Raw genomic sequence first — 21,760 nt, forward strand, 5'->3', positions numbered from 1 at the left:
GTTTGCTCGTCCACGTTGTAACCAATAGATTTACTGCTGCTCTAGAAGATTTTCTATAAAAACCTGGATTTCCTTTTGTCTGGTCGTGGATTCAGTCGACATTGCACCTTTTCTCAGTTGCTCACTTGCTCTAGCTCTTTCTTCAAATTCTCCATACGGTTTTTGGGTCGAACGATCCTGTAGATCTCGTTTGCTTTTGACCGGGTCCATATTAAGTGTGGCTGACAATTTAGTTTTTCTTTCAACTGACTGCACTTCTGGCTTTCTGGCTCTTTTTAAACCAGCATACGCGTTTAGCACCGCCTTACTTGACTATAGAAGTTTACATCGAAGTGATGGGAGCCCGGACGACCAAGCAAATTCAGCCACGTATGTCTGTAAGCAAGTTTCCGTAACAACTTATCCGTAGATATAGCATTATTGCAGTAAACTACGCCCGCATGCTAGTTAATAACTTGATCTTGAGCTTTCGGTGACAGAATCTTTGGCGGTCTAGTGATATCAAGCGAGAAAATTGTAACCTCCAAAGAGATCAGCACCTTTGACAATGCACTTGTGTTTTTTGCCGACGGTCGTGTCGTGCTCGTTCCTGGCCGATCATCGATATGGAGAAAGACGCGGTGCTGGTGTGTATAATCCTGGGCTTCCTCGGCTCGGTCGCCGTCACCCTGGGGTTCGTCGCCAACTACTATAGCTCCAAGGCATGGACATGGATCCTAAACTCAAACCATCTTTCATCAACTCTTTCGATCCGCGCTAACCAGATTTGTGATGGTATCTCCAGTCAGTGGCGTACGACGGGACGCACTGCGTGTACAGAAGCCCGCCGGCGATCGGGTGCGGCATCCTGGGGGTGTTCCTGGTGCTGATCAACCAGGTCATCGTCGCCGCCTACACGAGCGGCGCCTGGTGCCTGTGCTGCTGCCCCTGCTGGACCAAGCGGCGGCGGGCGGCTCCGCCGTCCAAGAGGCGCAGGCTCGGCATCATCCTGTCCATGTTTTCCTGGTTGGTCACTCTCTAGCGATTCACTGCGTCGTGATCTTCGAGTCCCTAATTAAGAACGTGCATATGCTCTTGATGTGCAGGGTTCTCACGATTGTGGCAATCGTGATCTTCAGCCTCGGCGTATCGGAGAGCTCACGAGAGGAGCCGCCGATTTCTAAAACTCCCACTTCGTACGAGTGCAGGGACCCCGACAGGATTGGGAATTTCCCAACGGCATCACTGTCCTCTCTCATCGCCGTGGTGCTTGGGATCGCTTCGTACGTCTTGCTGGAGACAGCGGCGCCGGAGACGCCGCCCCACGGGTTCTTTGGGCTGGAGATTGCCGGTACGAGTACGGGTAGGGGGCAGCAAAGCCAGCCCCAAACTGGACCGACAACTGGTGCAGATCAGGAAGCAGATCACATCTCTCTGGCCACTGCGGTTTGAGAACGGCGAGTCAATGACGTATATAACTTATAAGCTCAGTGATGTATTCACGACTTGCAGTATTATCTCCATGTAGTCTTGTCGAGAACTTGAAAGATTTTCATTTTCTTTACTGATAATTGTATTTCCTGTTGCTATATTACAATATGCGGATGGGAAAGATTTTCATTTTCTTTGGCCATTCTTATTTCTCGGGCTAAGGAAGATGGGAAAGTTGGAAGTTTGTTACCTCACCTGATTGATGGGGGATCTCTATATTACAATATGTGGATGATACGATTCTATTTATGGAACATGATATAGCAAAAGCCATTAATATGAAGCTTATTCTTTCTATCTTTGAACAGCTAGCCTTAAAATTAATTTTCATAAGAGTGAAATTTTCTGTTTTGGTAAGGCCAAAGATATGGAGCATCAATATAGAAATATTTTTGGGTGCGAAGCTGGATCCTTACCTTTCAGATATTTGGGTATCCCTATACATCATAGGGCACTTCGAAATGCTGAGTGGAACCCTGTAGAGAACCGATTTGCATCTAAGCTAAGTTGTTGGCGTGGGAAAATGCTTTCCTACGGTGATAGATTAGTTCTCATTAATTCGGTTCTAACGATTCTACCTATGTTCATGTTATCCTTCCTGGAAATCCCAGTTGGGGTGAGGAAAAGGTTAGACTACTATAGATCAAATTTCATCTCGCAATCAGATGAGAATAAAAAGAAGTATAGACTTTCTAGGTGGAATATTTTGTGTAGACCTAAAGATCAAGGTGGGTTAGGAATCGAAGTACTTGAGTTAAAGAACAAATGTTTACTCAGTAAGTGGTTGTTTATATTGCTCTCGGAAGAGGGTATGTGGCAGCAACTGTTGTATAATAAGTATCTCAAGAATAAAACTCTTTCACAGGTTGAAGCAAAGCCTAATGATTCACAATTTTGGAAAGGACTTATGCATATAAAGAAAGAATTCTTTAACCGGGTTTTTTTAAGGTGGGTAATGGAATGACTGTTAGGTTCTGGGAAGATACATGGATGGGGGATGCCCCATTGTGTCAACAGTACCCAGCATTATATAACATTGTTCAACATAAAAATGTCCTTGTTTCAACCGTTTTGGCTCATACACCCTTGAATATCACTTTTAGAAGAGGTTTAAATAATAACAAATGGTTACAATGGTTGAATCTATGTCAACGGCTAATGACAATCTCGTTAAATAACGAACCTGATGTGTTTTGTTGGAAACTCACTGATTCCGGTCTGTTTTCAGTCAAGTCTATGTATCTAGATATGATGAATGGACATGCTATTTACCTTCAAAAATATTTGTGGAAATTAAAGATCCCCTTGAAAATTAAAATCTTTATGTGGTTCCTAGTAACAAAGTGCTCCTTACTAAGGATAACCTTGCTAAAAGAAAGTGGAATGGGTGTCAAAAATGTTGTTTTTGTGATTCAACTGAAACCGTTAACCATTTGTTTATCACTTGCCCATTTGCAAAGATTATTTGGCGTATGGCTTATTTTACTTACAACATTCCTCCACCAGCTAATGTTACTAATATGTTTGGTAAATGGCTAACGGGGTACGTAAGGAGGATAAACACAAAATTCGTATGGGTGTATCTGCTTTATGCTGGTCCATTTGGAGGATGGGGAATGATATCATCTTTAATAAATAAATTGGGACTAATTTTTTGCAGGTTATCCGACGCGCTGCTCATTGGATTCAACAATGGGTTTTGCTTCTCCCTATGGAACATCGGGAGGATATGGTTACTGGATGCAACCGGATGCTAGTGGTTGCTCAGGACTTCTTTTTCCGGGCTACTGGATGGCGACACATTAATAGATTATCAAATGGATAGGCTGTCTTTATGCTGCATCTTTCTGTGGTTGATTCATGTATCGACCTTAGCCTCACCATGAGTGTAATCCAGATATTATTGTAAACTACTTTCGTACGTTTGGTTTAATAAAAAGAGCTGTGTGCATCTATTGATGCAGAGGCTGGGGCGATGCTCCCATATCTAAAAAAAAAAATTCCTGTTGCTATTATTTTCTACTAAAATCTTCATGGGTTAACTTTCTTTTTGTACCATTTGTATTTTACACAAGTATGATTAGTTGTTACAATTGGCCTCTTCCTTGAGACGTCTCAGATTACTTAGTCAATCTCAAGACTCGTCGCCTCAATCTCTCAGAGGTGCTCATAGAGATAGGAGGTGTGTGCGTTCATAGTGATGTATATATGTATGTTTTAGTTTTGCGTCTATATCACGTTTCGAAAAAAGAAGGTCTTTCCCCACCCTCCCAATAGGGACGGTAAGGGAGAAGAGCATTTTCTAACCATCCACCGCCGATGACGAGCCCGTTGGATCTCCTCCCTATATCTGCCGATACAGTGCTAGAAGCCATGGGGATCCGAGGTGCCTCGATGTAGGCTTGTAGATAGATTAGGATTAGAGCTTGGTGGAGGTGCAACTTTGATGGTGGTGGCAGGGTTTCTCTGCTGAACAAGTAGGACAATTATATTGAGCTTACGTTTAGATTTTTGCGCACGGAGTAAACGAGTTTCAACCATTGTATTCTTTTTATCCATGGTGGAAGGCATGTTGAATCGTTGTCACACGCCAACTCTTATGCGTTCGTTCCACCTAACGTTTGCTCCATATTAGAGTACTCTCCCCATCTCGGTGTGCTCCCAATTATTTGCATAATGTTATCAATTTGAAATTTATGGGTAGAAAACGTGCATGCGTAGGGCGCAGACGTAACCCATTTCCTTAATGGTTAGGGTTAGTTATGTGTGGGTCCTGGCAACTTATCTCTTTCCAAAATAAAGCAGCGCCACCAATTCTTGGACGGGTGGTTACCAACCTATCGCGTGTTGGTGCTAAATTACTTAGAGCAAGTACAATAATGTCTAGTCAGCTGGCTACAAGGAATAAAATAATATATTTGTGTTTAGTTGGAGGAGAGAGAAGAGGAGAGGGAATGCAAGTGGGCTCTTATGCAAGAGCTAGCTCTAGCATGTGCTCCTAGACAAGGTGTGTGAATGAAAGGTGGGCAATCCATTGAAAAAGTAGTACATTCTTATAACCAACTATTGTACTTGTTGGCTACATGTTGACAATAGATGACATGACATCTTCCTTATAACCAACAACCGGCTACACTATTGGAGTTGCTCTTATGTTCACTAGATATCTTCGTCCTATTAATTTGACTCCTTTATATGTATGCAACTTATTAATTGCCTACACGGACATAAATAACAAGGATGACTTGGTATGTGTGTAAGTATATCTCTTTAATTATCTGCATTAATATTATTAATTTCTTTCATTTATAGGACATCCAATACTTATCTATAGCTGCATGCAATTTATGTAAATTAATTTACTCCCTAAATTTTCACATGTCTTATCTTCAAGGACAGTAAGTTCACATGTCTATAAATGGACCATTTTTCCTTTTAGCACACAACAGTTCATTGTGCAACACATCTCCCAACAGCTGTAACAAGAGATGAGGACTACCCAAATCATATTCCTCTCACTTGCTCTCTTGGTGCTATCCTCGGGTATTTAGACACATACATGTTTTTCCATATACTTTTTTTTTGCAAATGGTCCTCCCTAATTTTTGTTTTGATCTATGTTAGATGTGGTAATCGCTGTGCACTGCGGTCCTAAGGTCTACGACGGCCCGTGTGAAGAAGCCACTTGTCGTGACTGGTGCAAGATAGTCGGTGGCTACAGTAGCACATGTGTTTCCAAGGGGTGCCAGTGTGTAGCATGCTGGTCAACACCGCCGAGTTCGACACCCAAATCGCCACCGAGTTAGGCCAAGAGCGACACATGTATGGACTTAGAATCCTATTTCATGACTTTTTTGTGAAAGAAAAAGTTATGGTTAGTCAAGTAATAACAAGGATGACATGTCTCAATTACACAAGTTCTATGTGTTGGATATAGTGCCCTAGAGGCAAATAATAAAGAGTGTTCATTATTATATATCAATAGTTCATAATAGTTTTGCGCCATGCTATAACGGTATTAAGCGGAAATATTAATACACGTGTGGTATTGTAAACAAACCAGCGTCCCTAATAAGCACACTTGTGCACGACTAGTTCATTGAGGTCAATCGATGATCGAGGTTTCCCGATCATGGACACCAACGTCATTGACAATGAAGTCATATCATTAGGTGAATGGATGGACATTCCCAGCATAAGTATTGTAACATCATCAAATCATGAAGTTCACATTGCGATACTGACATAAATGTTGTAACTTAATCCTTAGACCATGATACCATATCTAATCACTGTCTCCGGCGGCTGCTTTGATTGCATCAACCACCACACTGTAATAGAGTATTTATAAAAGTGTATTTGGGTATTCCAATGGAATGGGTTTAGGAGTACGTGTAAAGAGCGGGATTTTTTTCATCCATGTGATGGAATATACTTAGGGCCCACTCGGTGAGATTACATTCATATCGACACATGACTAGGTCATGATGATGGAATCACACGGAACGAGTTGAATAGCCTTGTCGGTAACAATATCAAACTAGGTATAATCATACCAATGATCACATCTCGGACAATTCATGTATCGAATTAACAAAGGGAATGGGAATCGATGTTTTGCGGTTCAATCATACGATGATCACATCTTCGTAGAATATACGCATGGATCACTATTGTTGTCTAAAACACCCGCGTGATCATTTGATGGGATGAGTGTCTCCTTCATACCTGTGTGATTCACGAAACCGTAGGGAAATACGCTTAAGGGTTCAAGATTGTTTTGGATTCATTAGAAACATCGGAGAATAGAGAAGAGGGAACCGGAAAGGGTTCTGGGAGAATCTGAAAGATGTTCGGAGTGGTTCAAGAGGTGTCTCGGATCATCGAGAATTAAATAATATGTATTATATATTAATTAAGTAAATTAATATTAAATATATATATTTATTTAATTAAAAAGGTGCAACCCACCTTAATGGACTCCTCTCGTAGGGGAGCCCATTAAGGGGCCGGCCAACCTCCCACATGGGCTTGTGGGAGGAGGCGGCTAGGGTTTGAGGAGGAGGGGGCACATGGGCCCCTAGGGGCCCAACTGGCCACATCTCCCCTTGCCCCCTTTTAGTCCCACATGGCTTAGCCATGAAGTCCACCCTCCCCTTCCCCCTATATATAGTGGAGGGATTTGGAGGAGAGGTACACACAATTCCCATAAGGAAAAAGGAGAGCTCCTCCTCTCCCATCCTTCTCTTGTTCTCTCTCCCATACGTGGTTTCTTGAAGAGCTGCACACAGAGGGAGTATGGCCACCTGGTACGCGGGAGCGGTACTGGGATTCGGATCCAGAATATCAACTTCCGCACCTTAGCTGGATCTGAGGCGGGAAGAGTCATTGGGCACCATAAGCCTACATGACCTACGAGGTGCAACACTTGGGGCACTTGACGTCTCACGAGAGGACTTCATCTCGACCTTGAGGTTGGCGTCGTGTATGACTACATCATCCACGTTCTAGCGGAATGTTAACCGCTATCGGTCAACGAAAGGTACGTCGCCGATATCACCTTTCCTGTTGAGCATTGCTAATAGATAGATCTTGGGAAAATGGATATGCTAGTAGATTTTTTTGTTTTGCTTTCACTACAAGACACAACACTATGTGGTGGTATCGAAGTCATTTTTCTTAAATGTACTACCAGGAGAACATTATTAGCATCTGCTAACCTCCCCCAGTTTGGCAGAAATGGATTTTCGCCCCTTCATTTTGTGTTGTGAAAGAATAAATGATCCTAAAGTTTTGTCATTAGGGCTAAAACATGCCAATCTAGCATTGAACTACTACCTTCGTCCTAGTTTATAGGACTTGCACATATTTCTAGATTATCAATTTGGTCAACATAATATCAATTGTACAACACAAAACTTATGTCATTAGAAAGTAGAATATCCGAGATTTCTAATGATATTTATTTTATAATATATATCTTGCATTATTTCTACTTACGGTTTAAACATGGGCAGTCATCATTAATCAAAAACCATTGGCAACTAACAAACATTAGGACTTAACCCAAATCAACTAGTTGTAAGCATGATCATTACCATCTAATTTTATGAATAACCAAGGTAAATTAGCATTTGGTCAAAATAATTAGGATTAAGTGATTAACGTAAATCAATTAGCCTCTTAGCGTAAGCAATCATCATTAATGTTGGCACAGTTAGTGTTCTATACATGATTAGTAAATTATAACACCACTTTTTTTTTGTTATCGCTGTTCTTTTTCCTCCTTTTGGGTGTAGACTGGGCTGGCCTAGAAAGATGAGGTCCCTTTTTATGTTTTCTGTTTTATGTGTTCTTTTTCTGGGTTTTCCAGGTTTTTTTTGCCTTTTCCCTTCGCATTCTATTTGTTATTTTCTTTACTTTTTATGTTTCTATTTTTATATTTCTTTATAGTATATTTTATTTATTTTTCAATTTTGTTACGATTATATTTCTTCTTATTTTTTGTTATGATTATATGAATATTTTATGTAATACATGAATGTTAAGTTGTACACACATTTATCTCAAACTAGATGAACAATTATCTTAAACCTCCTGAAAGATATTTTAGAAGCATGTAAACATATATTTCTGAGGAATTTTGAGCTTTACAAAGATAAGAAAATGCACCTGCTAATTTTCGCACCTGGTACATCCCATGATGAAGGGTGGAAAACTAGTGATATTTGGCTCTGTGAAAAAATGCACATGTTAATGTGCTGCAACTAGTAAGCCATGAACGTTTTAGGACACTGCTCACACCTGCACAAGTGTGGGAAATTAGTTTTGTTTTTAAACGGGGGTAATTTTTTTGCCCCAATCTATTTATTAAGTAGAAGTTTTCCAAGAAAGTAATGGTTTGTGTCTTATTAAAAAGAACTAGATGACCCGGTGCGCCCCGGCGCACAGGCAAAAGCGAGACGATACTGTAACCATAAGTTTTAACGGGTTGATGTTTATGTAATTATCCAAGAATTCAGTAGGTATCTGAGAATCCTTAAACCTGTATAATCAATATTTTTTAGGGAGAATAAAATCTTTCAAGCAATTATACACAAATAAGAGCTGCTTCCTTTAAACAAAATCTGCATATGGCCAAGTAGATATCTCCCAACATTACATACAAATACATGCACCCACAGAGTTATGTAGGGTATCCGCACGTAGTGATGCACCCTTTCCACATGCATATCCAAGCAAAAGAACAAAGAAATTTATCTGGTACATCAATCTCTGGTATTTAGAAAGTGCATAGAGTTTCAGTATAAGCTAATTTAATTTTGCGCGGCACTGTGAATTAGCTTCTTGCTGAAGTACAACGGTCAATATAAATATTTTGATAGTAAGGAACGTACTAATTCCTTGTATCCTACAGACTTACTTTACTCTCATCTAATAGATCTGAAAAAGAGAAAATGCATATGAAATGGCTCATCTGAACTTAAAACCCAGTAATGAAGCAAACATGTTAACATGGATCATTATATGATTCTGACATCCAAAGTAACTGCTAACAATGCAAGAGTAACTACATCGGCTATCTTTCTAATTAGTAATTACCCAAAATTTGAAAATATGCAATACACCATTACAATCTATTTAAACTAAGGTCCATGAAATGACAAAGACAAAAGAAAATAGCCAGGATGATTCGTAGTTTCATTTTCCTCTTTAATTCAGTTGCGATAGATGAATAATGTCATTGGCAAAGCAGGAAAGTCATCAATATCAGCAGACCATACCTACATTCGTATGCAATGCACATCACAGGAAATAAGCATTTAAAGATAGCAACTCATGGCATGCCTGAAAGTCTGGACAATGATTCATACACTATACATAGAAAGATTCATTTCATACTTTAGGCTAACAGGATTGCAGGTTCTTCCACTAACAGTACAGAGTACATATTATGGTCACTGCAGGGAGTGGTGTCACAAGGCAATATGACATTCCTTCACCATGGTGTAAAGGCTAAAATACTTCTACTGCATAGGTTCCAGCTTCCCTCTCAGATAAACAATGCAGGAAGAAACCTAGACAGTAGCAGCGACAGTACCACGGTCCAAGCACCAGACCACCAATTCCCTAGCCACAGTCCTGCAGCAATATAAACCCAGCACATATGGTACACTAAGAAAGCAGCCGAAGATAAAATTCTCGCGAACGGTTATCACCATTCATGATGAAGAAAGTAAATAGAGGTATTCACTTCGATATTCTGGACAGCAACACCATTCATGATGAAGAAAGTAAATAGAGGTATTCACTTCGGTATTCTGGACAACAAATAAGAGGTATTCACTTCGGGACTTTGGGCAGTAACTAAGCATCATAATTCCCTGCTTGCTTTCATGTGTACCAACTGTAGTAGTAAATATCTCTTGGATTTTTTTAGTACTAACCTACTCAGGAAACCCATTTCAATCATGCATTCAAGATCTGTCACAGTTTATCTAAGAGGACCTAGAGTGGTTGCTTTATAAAAAAAACTGCACTCCAAAACGATATGACATTGTATTGGATCGCTCTTTTTTTCTTAGCATGATGAAACTATGATTCTTATTTGTTTGAGGTACAGTCTAGATATGCAGTCAAGCCATACATAAATCCATGGTGTTAAAGCCGTATTTAACTTTACTCAAGCGACTCATTGCTGAACAGCAGATTACCACTACCCCTGTACAGGCAACATATTCCAGAACAACGGCAGAATGCAAAGGTTCTTAAGTTTCAGACTATATCAGGTATATATTCTTGAAAGAAAATGGTCCAGTTTCCTTGAAAGAACAAATTGGTCGTACAACCTGAACACTCACCATCGCGCTGAAAAGAAGAAATAAGAAATTGGTTGTACAACCTGAGCACTCACCTAGGGCTGAAAAGAAGTTGCAACACAACTTAGCCCTCCACTGTTTCTACTTTGAAACGGCTTGAACTCTGAAACCTCTCCTCCCTGAAGCGAGCAAACCAAGCAAATCAACATAAGAAGAGTATATAAAACTACACTGAACTAAATCTCACAATGCACTGAAAATATATAAAACTATGCACGCAAAGAATCATGGTCTCAGATTTTCAGAATCATCCTTCACTACACCATGACAATATACACTTCTATACAGTTCCTTTGAACACATATCTGATATTTGAACACTTCAAAAGACATCCCAGCTCAACAAAAAAGCTAGAGCCTACATGTTTCCTCAACATGTCGATTACCATAGTGGCCCATATTCACCAATGACAACTAAATGACTATTTGAAGATCAGGTAACTAATATCAAATCTTAAGTAGTTAAGTTACATTAAAACGACGAATCCTGATGCCAAACAAAGCACGCTGGACAAAGAACATCAGTTAACTAATATCAAATCTGAAGTTCCTTTAAAATTAACCATTGCTTATTATCTGCAAAATAAAATAACAACAGGGAAGATAAAGTGGGTTTTATCACCTCAACTTTATGCCCATTAGTACATAAGAGGAACTGTTCCCTAAATTAGTTTATTTAAGTGAATGGATACATGAAAAACAACACACCTTGTATGCCCCTTTCAATGTGTGAACCATAATGCTGACTTGTTTAATCAACCACAAATAATTCATACACCATGCTATAAAAAACAATGAACCCTACAGAAGAACAATTTGGGTAAAACATTTATTTTAATCCGACTACCCTTAGTTCATATATAATCATCAGTTCTAGCTCCTTGTCAGAGATAAGATGAAGGGAAATGACCGTGGTGATGGGAGAGAAGAGGATGAACAAAATTTCTTTCTAAATATTTGGTTAAAAAAACTTTTTTTCTAAGTTTACTCGACTCAGTTGTTTGAGTATGTAAATGTGTAGAGCTATGAAGAACACCTAGAAGTTTATAGTCCGCCTCACTTCAAGCTCAGCAACAACAAAACGTAGAAACAGAAAACATGGATAAATGTAATGCGAGGTATGTAGTAAATAGAAAGGAAACGAGGACCAATGAAATTAGAGATAATTGTCATTATTTGATTTAAAATGAGGTTGCCCAATTCACGTGACTATCAGATCCTTTATTAAGCTATTAAAAAATGTAGGGGAGTGAACTATATATGAGAAGGTTTTTAAACATTTAAGAAAATCCGTAACTCTGCAAAAACATTTAACACCAATGAACTAAGAGTTATAGATGATTGTTAATAAAGAGAGCAGTAATATACAATGAAGCTTAAAAACTGTCAGTAAGAAAACTATATGCCACCTGGAAAAACTCTAAACCAGCAACATTGGCAATAAAGAGAGCAGCAAATTGTTACAGGCATGTATAAGCACTTTATTTTGCTGGTCTTTACATTCTAAAACCAATATATCATGAGAGCGGTACCAAAAGCATGGAGTTTTATTAAGAAGATCTGTAGCAAACTGTTACAAACATGAGCAAGGTGTCTGGTTCCCTTTTGAGCAGTTTATGCAACTGTCTGGTACTGGTGCTTTACTTAGCAAGGGCCAAGCAACATCATCAAACAAAAAATGGAAACCGATAGCAAATAACTGGATGCAATGACATTGATACACCATTCTTCTATCTGATCGGTGCACAACAAAAACAAAGAACCTTATAACTGCATTACCATTGATGCAATAAAAGTACAGACCACAAACCATTTTCTACTGTTGTGTAGCTTCTTCAACGATTCATAGCTAGAAGGTGTAAACATTGTAATAAACTTTGTTATCATAGAATATTAGATTAGATGTTAAGTGTGAACACATGATGGGCTAATGATTACAGAAATAGTCGTCGATCATTATCTTAATCCAGTCACTACAAGGCATGATCTCGGGAAAATAAAAAAATGTCCGCAACTTTCTCAAGAACTCAAGTGCAAATGTGAACTGGAGATACCAAAAGCCCATGGTGTCACAGTAGATGGTATTCTAATAGCTAAATCCAATAACTATCTATTTGTTGCAAGCTAAGCAAAATAAAGAATGTTTACCGAGTAGCGGAATAGGATGGACTGAAAGGGATCACCTCAAGCAGCCAAACAAAGGGCATGATCTGGAAGCACTGTCTGCGCTAAAGGATCTCCTATTCTCTTATAATGATTCCATTAATTTAGACAACAACAAAGAATGAAATTTACACCAGTTGGCTCAAAATAGGAAAACAAAGGCATTACCTAGAGAATCGAGAGATACCAATTGTTATCTTACATGTATCTTGGCTGGCCATTAGAAAATATGCACATCACTTATTTCTGGAGCCTCATCATGATGCCTGAACAAATGTTAAGGATTCTTATTACACGAGTGAAAACTGTTACCTCGCCACATATTCTATTCACTGATGTAATCAGTAAAAGTGCATCTATGTGATTAGAAAGGAACCAAATAATTCAACAAATATATATCCAGCGGAAAAAAACTAACACTTCCCTCTCATCCATGCAAGCTAACATTAGAGAGTAAACGGCAACAGGAACATACCAACACAAGCACTTCTATCCCAGAAGCACTCGGTGAATATTCCTTTGGATTCCATACTATATATCTTTTTCAACTTGGACAGCCTCTCTGCAATTTCTAAAAGTAAGTATTTACGTTGTCCTCAATTTTGAAAAGACGCCTACATTCAGAACATATTCTTATAGTGTATTACTGATTATTCTGTTTTGAACTCATAGCACTATAGCAGGCAATGAAGAACTAATCGATATTTTCCATAGGCAGGCAAACTGCCGCCGGCAATGAACTCGTAGCAAGCAATGAAGAACTAACCAATATTTTCCATAGACAGGCAACCCGCCGCCAGCCACGAGACTTGCTATTTTTCCTAGGCCTGGGTTGGTTCCACCAATGAAACGACCTAGACATTGCAGACATGCTCTCCTCTGCGCCCATAGAAAGCGGGATCCTAGAATCCATAAGTATACAAAGTACCTGCATATACTATATCTAGAACCCCATCCGATCCAAATTAAGTGTCGCTAATTTAGCTAAATCAGCAACACTTAATATGATTGGAGGGAGTATTAAATTGATTATAGGCAACCAAATTTAGATATTTAGAAGAACTGGAAGATGCATCATATGGTGGAATTTCTAATTCGATAGCTAGGCACACCATTTTATTACATCAAACTTGTCAAGTCAATAACGGCTAAATGATGGTGTGAGGCAGCTGACAGTATATCATTAGGTCCAACAACAATAGATCCATAGAGCAGTGAGGAAATTCAGAACGGAATCTCCTGGGAAAGTCAACATACAAAACGCAGTTAAAACCTGAATGAAAGGTTCAATTCAATTGATGAGGGCTATATTCCTCATGTTTATTTTGTTTCGGATATGGTAACATGATCTTAACCACTCATATCGATACATCCTAATTAGATGATCAGATGCAAGCTGGGAAACTCCTAGTTCCTACTTATGCTCTAATCTAAAAGGTATTTAGAAAACGTCCAAATTATTCTTGGCCAGAGAAAAAAGGAAAAAATGTTGGTAAATCAATTTGCGTGCTACCTTATTATGTTGTTTCACCTATGCTAATTTTCAAAACTTAAGGTTTAGCGAGCTCGTACATTAAAAAAATTAGAATTTAAGCCTAGTGAGATCATTAGCAGGGATAAGGAAGCTATTTACAGACACAGATCACAAAAGCTGTTGCTTTGGATCAATCTCATTTCACGATTTACTGTTTCGATTTGGAATGATTCACCCGTAAAAAACAATGTTGCAGGAGTGATAAGGAGATGACAAAAGTAAACATAAAATAGAATATGGGAGAATATCTGACTAAACTTACTCACTAAAGTCCCATATCATCACCCTTTTGTCCTCAGTTGGAAAGCAATATAATAGTCTCCAAATTTGGATTCCACACAACCTGAAAGACATCACCCCTACAGGTGCAATGCAGCGCAAAGTATCAGATGCTTAACCGCATAGCAGTTAAGGATAGTAGGTAGATTGACTGACCAATAAAAAACAGAAAACTGCAGCATGATAAAAGAGAAAGACTGACTAACCCAAACAGGTAACAATAAAGAAAATACACACTCTTTCGGAAGCATGCAAGCTTCCTGATAGTTTTCACAAGTCAGATAGCTTAATAGTTGCATCGCCAAATCATGTAGCCAAGATCCGTTCATTGCATGTATTGAAGAACAATGAGTTGACCTGACAAGGTAATGATGTATACAATGAATAGAAAGCATGAGAAATTGAAAACAAGGAACATATATTTTCACGTATAAACCGTAGCGCCAACATAAACACCAGCCTTACCCTTTTTAACAATATATAAATATTATATATTCAAAACGAGAGTCACATGTTACCGGATATGTGATACTCTTAACTAACCTTTTAAGTAGGATGGGATACTCTTAACTCACCACAAACATAAAATTGCCACAAGGAAACTTTGTCCCCTTCGACTGCTATTATTTCAAGATGACATCAGAACCGTATTACTCTGACATGTAACAATACTACATGTTTGTAATTCAGCACAAACAATTTCTCTAATAGTTTGGCAGTAAAGGCTGAAAAACAGTCAAGTTATTGGTGTACCTTGACAACATATATTATCACGGTTATATTATCCTCAACATACTTCTTTTCCACTCCTTCAAAATGTAGATCTGTAGCTTATTAATTTGGAGCTACTCAACTGAAAGAAATAGTTAGGAAACCAAATATATGGAGTTGCATTGTGTAGGTTAATGAACTTTAATCAAGCGTTTGATATTATTTTCAGCACTATTATTTAGATCTTTTCATAAAAAAAATAGATCTCTTCTGTTTTAGTAAGCAATGCATCATTAATCCCAAAGTTTCACCTCCTCTTTTGCATTTGTGTCAACCAGCAAAACATATGAACAAGTAACATTAAGAAAACCATGCCAACTAAGCATAAATCATGAATTCCAATGGAGAGTTAAAGAAGAGCCGGGAGGGAGATTCTATACCTAGGAACAAGCTGGTGATGACGGGGTTGGTGGCAGGCCGTCCTGCTCTGGCTGAGGATACCGCAGTGCCAGGGGATCCACCGCTGCAACCACAAGGTCCCACCATCTCCTCACTGTACATAATTGGCTCAAGACATCTCGATGACATCTCCTGGCTGAGCGGAGGAGATGAAGGAGCACCAGCTCCTCGCAATCAATCTGTCGTGTTCGCTGTAGGTAATTACTGCAGAAATAAGGAGAAAGTGAATAACATAAACAAGCTTAGTCGAACATTGAAATCAACAACCTTCGATCAAAGATTCGACAAAGAATGTTCAACTGAAAATCTAATCAATATGAACTTTTTATCCTGCAAAAAAATTGTGTTCACTCTTTATCCTGTAAACTATCCTAAAAATTATAGGATACCAAAAGCTTGTAGTTTTACATCCGTCCATTTAATGGTTTAGAAATATTGGTACATAAAACAAACTAATATAAGAAGAGCTAAAGATATGGCAACGTAAAAATGCAGGACATTTGTTGACTGTGCAGAATGACTAAATTTGTACAATTTCTTTCTAGGAGTATACTTAAGATGCATAGAATAAAAATAAACTATTGGTAGTGACCTAAGCAATCCTTTAGGTGCACACATTCTTAAACTTAAAATGAAGAAGAGAAACAAAATATAGCAACCCATCAATCTTCTTCAAGCCACCGGGGAAGTCATGATCCTACCATTTCTACGACCTGAAGGATCAAAAATACCAGGATATGTGATCAAAGAGCCGAGTATCATCTCCTGTAAAATCTCAGTATCTATTTAAGTTGGAGAGTGACTTTTCTCCTTCTGGAAGTAAAGCTCGATGTAACTGAGGCAGACAACGACACAACAATGATCTCTTGGTCTGCCTTCATAGCCCTTTATATTCCACCGTCTCATGGTACGATCCAATTATGTTGCTAAAGTATTCAGAGGCTTGTCTGTTTCTACTGAAGGAACTACTCCATTAGGCTTTCGTTTTCACAAAAGGAGAAAATTATATTTAGCTAATACATGGCCACCGAGACGAGCACTTGCCGGATATATAAACTGTGAATAAATATAAGAAAAATGATGCATTTGCCGGTCAGAATTGTTGAACGTGACACTTAACTTCAAGAATACACGGGGGAGTTTCATCAGCATTCATTGCTGAATGCTGATACTCAAAGCACATAATCCCATCAGCACAAAATTCTTCAGTAGGTGGATCTATAGAAAACAAATACGAACATGTAGCATAATTAAGAAATCATTGTCCCATGTAACCTATTCACAACATCTGCTTCAAAATTAAGTTGATCTACCATATGACTATATGAGTAAGCTATGAAGAAATGAAAGATTATGAAAATTAACTTATGAAGTGTACCATTTTTTAGTGTCATGTAACAGTTTAGCGAGTAATAGTGAGATCCCTTCTCCAAATCACCTTCTTTGACAATTCTCTTTGCCCAAATCCAGGTCAAAGCTGCAAAAAGAGCAGATCATTGATGGCGTGTAACTCACACGTTCGTTGGGAACCCCAAGAGGAAGGTATGATGCGCACAGCAGCAAGTTTTCCCTCAGAAAGAAACCAAGGTTTATCGAACCAGGAGGAGCCAAGAAGCACGTTGAAGGTTGATGGCGGCGGGATGTAGTGCGGCGCAACACCAGGGATTCCGGCGCCAACGTGGAACCTGCACAACACAACCAAAGTACTTTGCCCCAACGAAACAGTGAGGTTGTCAATCTCACCGGCTTGCTGTAACAAAGTATTAGATGTATAGTGTGGATGATGATTGTTTGCAGAAAACAGTAGAACAAGTATTGCAGATTGTATTCGATGTAAAAGAATGGACCGGGGTCCACAGTTCACTAGAGGTGTCTCTCCCATAAGATAAATAGCATGTTGGGTGAACAAATTACAGTCGGGCAATTGACAAATAAAGAGAGCATAACAATGCACATACATGATATGATGAATATTGTGAGATTTAATTGGGCATTACGACAAAGTACATAGACCGCTATCCAGCATGCATCTATGCCTAAAAAGTCCACCTTCAGGTTATCATCCGAACCCCTTCCAGTATTAAGTTGCAAACAACAGACAATTGCATTAAGTATGGTGTGTAATGTAATCAATAACTACATCCTTAGACAGAGCATCAATGTTTTATCCCTAGTGGCAACAACACATCCACAACCTTAGAACTTTCTCACATCGTCCTGCATTTAATGGAAGCATGAACCCACTATCGAGCATAAATACTCCCTCTTGGAGTTAAGAGTAAAAACTTGGCCAGAGCCTCTACTAATAACGGAGAGCATGCAAGATCATAAACAACACATAGGTAATAGATTGATAATCAACATAACATAGTATTCTCTATCCATCGGATCCCGACAAACACAACATATAGAATTACAGATAGATGATCTTGATCATGTTAGGCAGCTCACAAGATCCGACAATTAAGCACATGAGGAGAAGACAACCATCTAGCTACTGCTATGGACCCATAGTCCAGGGGTGAACTACTCACTCATCACTCCGGAGGCGACCATGGCGGTGAAGAGTCCTCCGGGAGATGAATCCCCTCTCCGGCAGGGTGCCGGAGGTGATCTCCGTAATCCCCGAGATGGGATTGGCGGCGGCGGCGTCTCAGTAAGGTTTTCCGTATCGTGGCTCTCGGTACTGGGGGTTTCGCGACGAAGGCTTTAAGTAGGCGGAAGGGCAACGCGGGGGGCCACACGAGGGCCCCACACGCTAGGGCAGCGTGGCCAAGGGCCAGGCCGCGCCGCCCTGTTGTGTCAGTGCCTCGTGGCCCCACTTCCTTTCTCCTTCGGACTTCTGGAAGCTTCGTGGAAAAATAGGCCCCTGGGCGTTGATTTCGTCCAATTCCGAGAATATTTCTTTACTAGGATTTCTGAAACCAAAAACAGCAGAAAACAGCAACTAGCTCTTCGGCATCTCGTTAATAGGTTAGTGCCGGAAAATGCATAAATACGACATACAATGTGTATAAAACATGTAGATATCATCAATAATGTGGCATGGAACATAAGAAATTATCGATACGTCGGAGACGTATCAGCATCCCCAAGCTTAGTTCCTGCTCGTCCCGAGCAGGTAAACGATAACAAAGATAATTTCTGGAGTGACATGCCATCATAACCTTGATCATACTATTGTAAACATATGTAATGAATGCAGCGATCAAAACAATGGTAATGACATGAGTAAACAAATGAATCATAAAGCAAAGACTTTTCATGAATAGCACTTCAAGACAAGCATCAATAAGTCTTGCATAAGAGTTAACTCATAAAGCAATAAATCAAAGTAAAGGTATTGAAGCAACACAAAAGAAGATTAAGTTTCAGCGGTTGCTTTCAACTTATAACATGTATATCTCATGGATATTGTCAACATAGAGTAATATAACAAGTGCAATATGCAAGTATGTAGGAATCAATGCACAGTTCACACAAGTGTTTGCTTCTTGAGGTGGAGAGAGATAGGTGAACTGACTCAACATAAAAGTAAAAGAAAGGTCCTTCAAAGAGGAAAGTATCGATTGCTATATTTGTGCTAGAGCTTTTATTTTGAAAACATGAAACAATTTTGTCAACGGTAGTAATAAAGCACATGTATTATGTAAATTATATCTTACAAGTTGCAAGCCTCATGCATAGTATACTAATAGTGCCCGCACCTTGTCCTAATTAGCTTGGACTTCCGGATCATCGCAATACACATGTTTTAACCAAGTGTCACAAAGGGGTACCTCCATGCCGCCTGTACAAAGGTCTAAGGAGAAAGCTCACATTTTGGATTTCTCGCTTTTGATTATTCTCAACTTAGACATCCATACCGGGACAACATGGACAACAGATAATGGACTCCTCTTTAATGCATAAGCATGTGGCAACAATTAGTGTTCTCATATGAGATTGAGGATATATGTCCAAAACTGAAACTTCCACCATGATTCATGGCTTTAGTTAGCGGCCCAATGTTCTTCTCTAACAATATGCATGCTCTAACCAATAAAGTGGTAGATCTCCCTTATTTCAGACAAGACGGACATGCATAGCAACTCACATGATATTAAACAAAGAGTAGTTGATGGCGTCCCTAGGAACATGGTTATCGCACAACAAGCAACTTAATAAGAGATAAAGTGCATAAGTACATATTCAATACCACAATAGTTTTTAAGCTATTTGTCCCATGAGCTATATATTGCAAAGGTAAATGATGGAAATTTAAAGGTAGCACTCAAGCAATTTACTTTGGAATGGCGGAGAAATACCATGTAGTAGGTAGGTATGGTGGACACAAATGGCATAGTGGTTGGCTCAAGGATTTTGGATGCATGAGAAGTATTCCCTCTAGATACAAGGTTTAGGCTAGCAAGGTTATTTGAAACAAACACAAGGATGAACCGGTGCAGCAAAACTCACATAAAAGACATATTGTAAACATTATAAGACTCTACAACGTCTTCCTTGTTGTTCAAAACTCAATACTAGAAATTATCTAGACTTTAGAGAGACCAAATATGCAAACCAAATTTAGCAATCTCTAGGTGTTTCTTCATTAATGGGTGCAAAGTATATGATGCAAGAGGTTAAACATGAGCACAACAATTGCCAAGTATCAAATTATTCAAGACATTTTAGAATTACTACATGTAGCATTTCCCGATTCCAACCATATAACAATTTAACGAAGAAGATTCAACCTTCGCCATGAATACTATGAGTAAAGCCTAAGGACATATTTGTCCATATGCAACAGCGGAGCGTGTCTCTCTCCCACACAATGAATGCTAGGATCCATTTTATTCAAACAAAACAAAAACAAAAACAAACCGACGCTCCAAGCAAAGCACATAAGATGTGATGGAATAAAAATATAGTTTCAGGGGAGGAACCTGATAATGTTGTCGATGAAGAAGGGGATGCCTTGGGCATCCCCAAGCTTAGACGCTTGAGTCTTCTTAAAATATGCAGGGGTGAACCACCGGGGCATCCCCAAGCTTAGAGCTTTCACTCTCCTTGATCATATTGCATCATTTCCCTCTCTTGATCCTTGAAAACTTCCTCCACACCAAACTCGAAACAACTCATTAGAGGGTTAGTGCACAATAAAAATTTACATGTTCAGAGGTGACATAATCATTCTTAACACTTCTGGACATTGCATAAAGCTAGTGGACATTAATGAAACAAAGGAATTCATCCATCATAGCAAAAGAGGCAATGCGAAATAAAAGGCAGAATCTGTCAAAACAGAACAGTTCGTAAAGACGAATTTTAAAATGGCACCAGACTTGCTCAAATGAAAATGCCCAAATTGAATGAAAGTTGCGTACATATCTGAGGATCACGCACGTAAATTGCCATATTTTTCTGAGCTACCTACAGAGAGGCAGGTCGAAATTTGTGACAGCAAAGAAATCTGTAACTGCGCAGTAATCCAAATCTAGTATGAACCTTACTATCAAAGACTTTACTTGGCACAACAAAGCATAAAACTAAGATAAGGAGAGGTTGCTACAGTAGTAAACAACTTCCAAGACTCAAATAAAAAATAAAGTACTGTAGTAAAAACATGGGTTGTCTCCCATAAGCGCTTTTCTTTAACGCCTTTCAGCTAGGCGCAGAAAGTGTATATCAAGTAACATCAAGAGACGAAGCATCAACATCATAATTTGTTCTAATAATAGAATCAAAAGGTAACTTCATTCTCTTTCTAGGGAAGTGTTCCATACCTTTCTTGAGAGGAAATTGATATTTGATATTACCTTCCTTCATATCAATGATAGCACCAACAGTTCGAAGAAAAGGTCTTCCCAATATAATGGGACAAGATGCATTGCATTCAATATCCAAGACAACAAAATCAACGGGGACAAGGTTATTGTTAATGGTAATGCGAACATTATCAACTCTCCCCAAAGGTTTCTTTATAGCATTATCAACAAGATTAACATCCAAATAACAATTTTTCAATGGTGGCAAGTCAAGCATATTATAAATTTTCTTAGGCATAACGGAAATACTTGCACCAAGATCACATAAAGCATTACAATCAAAGTCATTGACCTTCATCTTAATGATGGGCTCCCAACCATCCTCTAGCTTTCTAGGAATAGAAGTTTCAAGTTTTAGTTTCTCTTCTCTAGCTTTTATGAGAGCAATTGTAATATGTTTTGTAAAGGCTAAATTTATAGCACTAGCATTGGAACTTTTAGCAAGATTTTGTA

General features: G+C 39.0%; 1 long non-coding RNA gene across 1 annotated transcript; it reads right to left on the minus strand.

The window, feature by feature from the left end:
• Positions 1 to 9,662: 9,662 nt before the first annotated feature.
• Positions 9,663 to 11,461, minus strand: LOC127306333 (uncharacterized). Its single transcript, XR_007854607.2, has 2 exons — positions 10,385 to 11,461; positions 9,663 to 9,877 (listed from the first exon to the last, which is right to left on the minus strand). It is a non-coding gene; the product is annotated as an uncharacterized lncRNA (long non-coding RNA).
• Positions 11,462 to 21,760: the final 10,299 nt, after the last annotated feature.

The sequence above is a fragment of the Lolium perenne genome, chromosome 6 (genome assembly GCF_019359855.2).
Source record: "Lolium perenne isolate Kyuss_39 chromosome 6, Kyuss_2.0, whole genome shotgun sequence".
In the NCBI taxonomy this organism is placed as follows: Eukaryota; Viridiplantae; Streptophyta; class Magnoliopsida; order Poales; family Poaceae; genus Lolium; species Lolium perenne.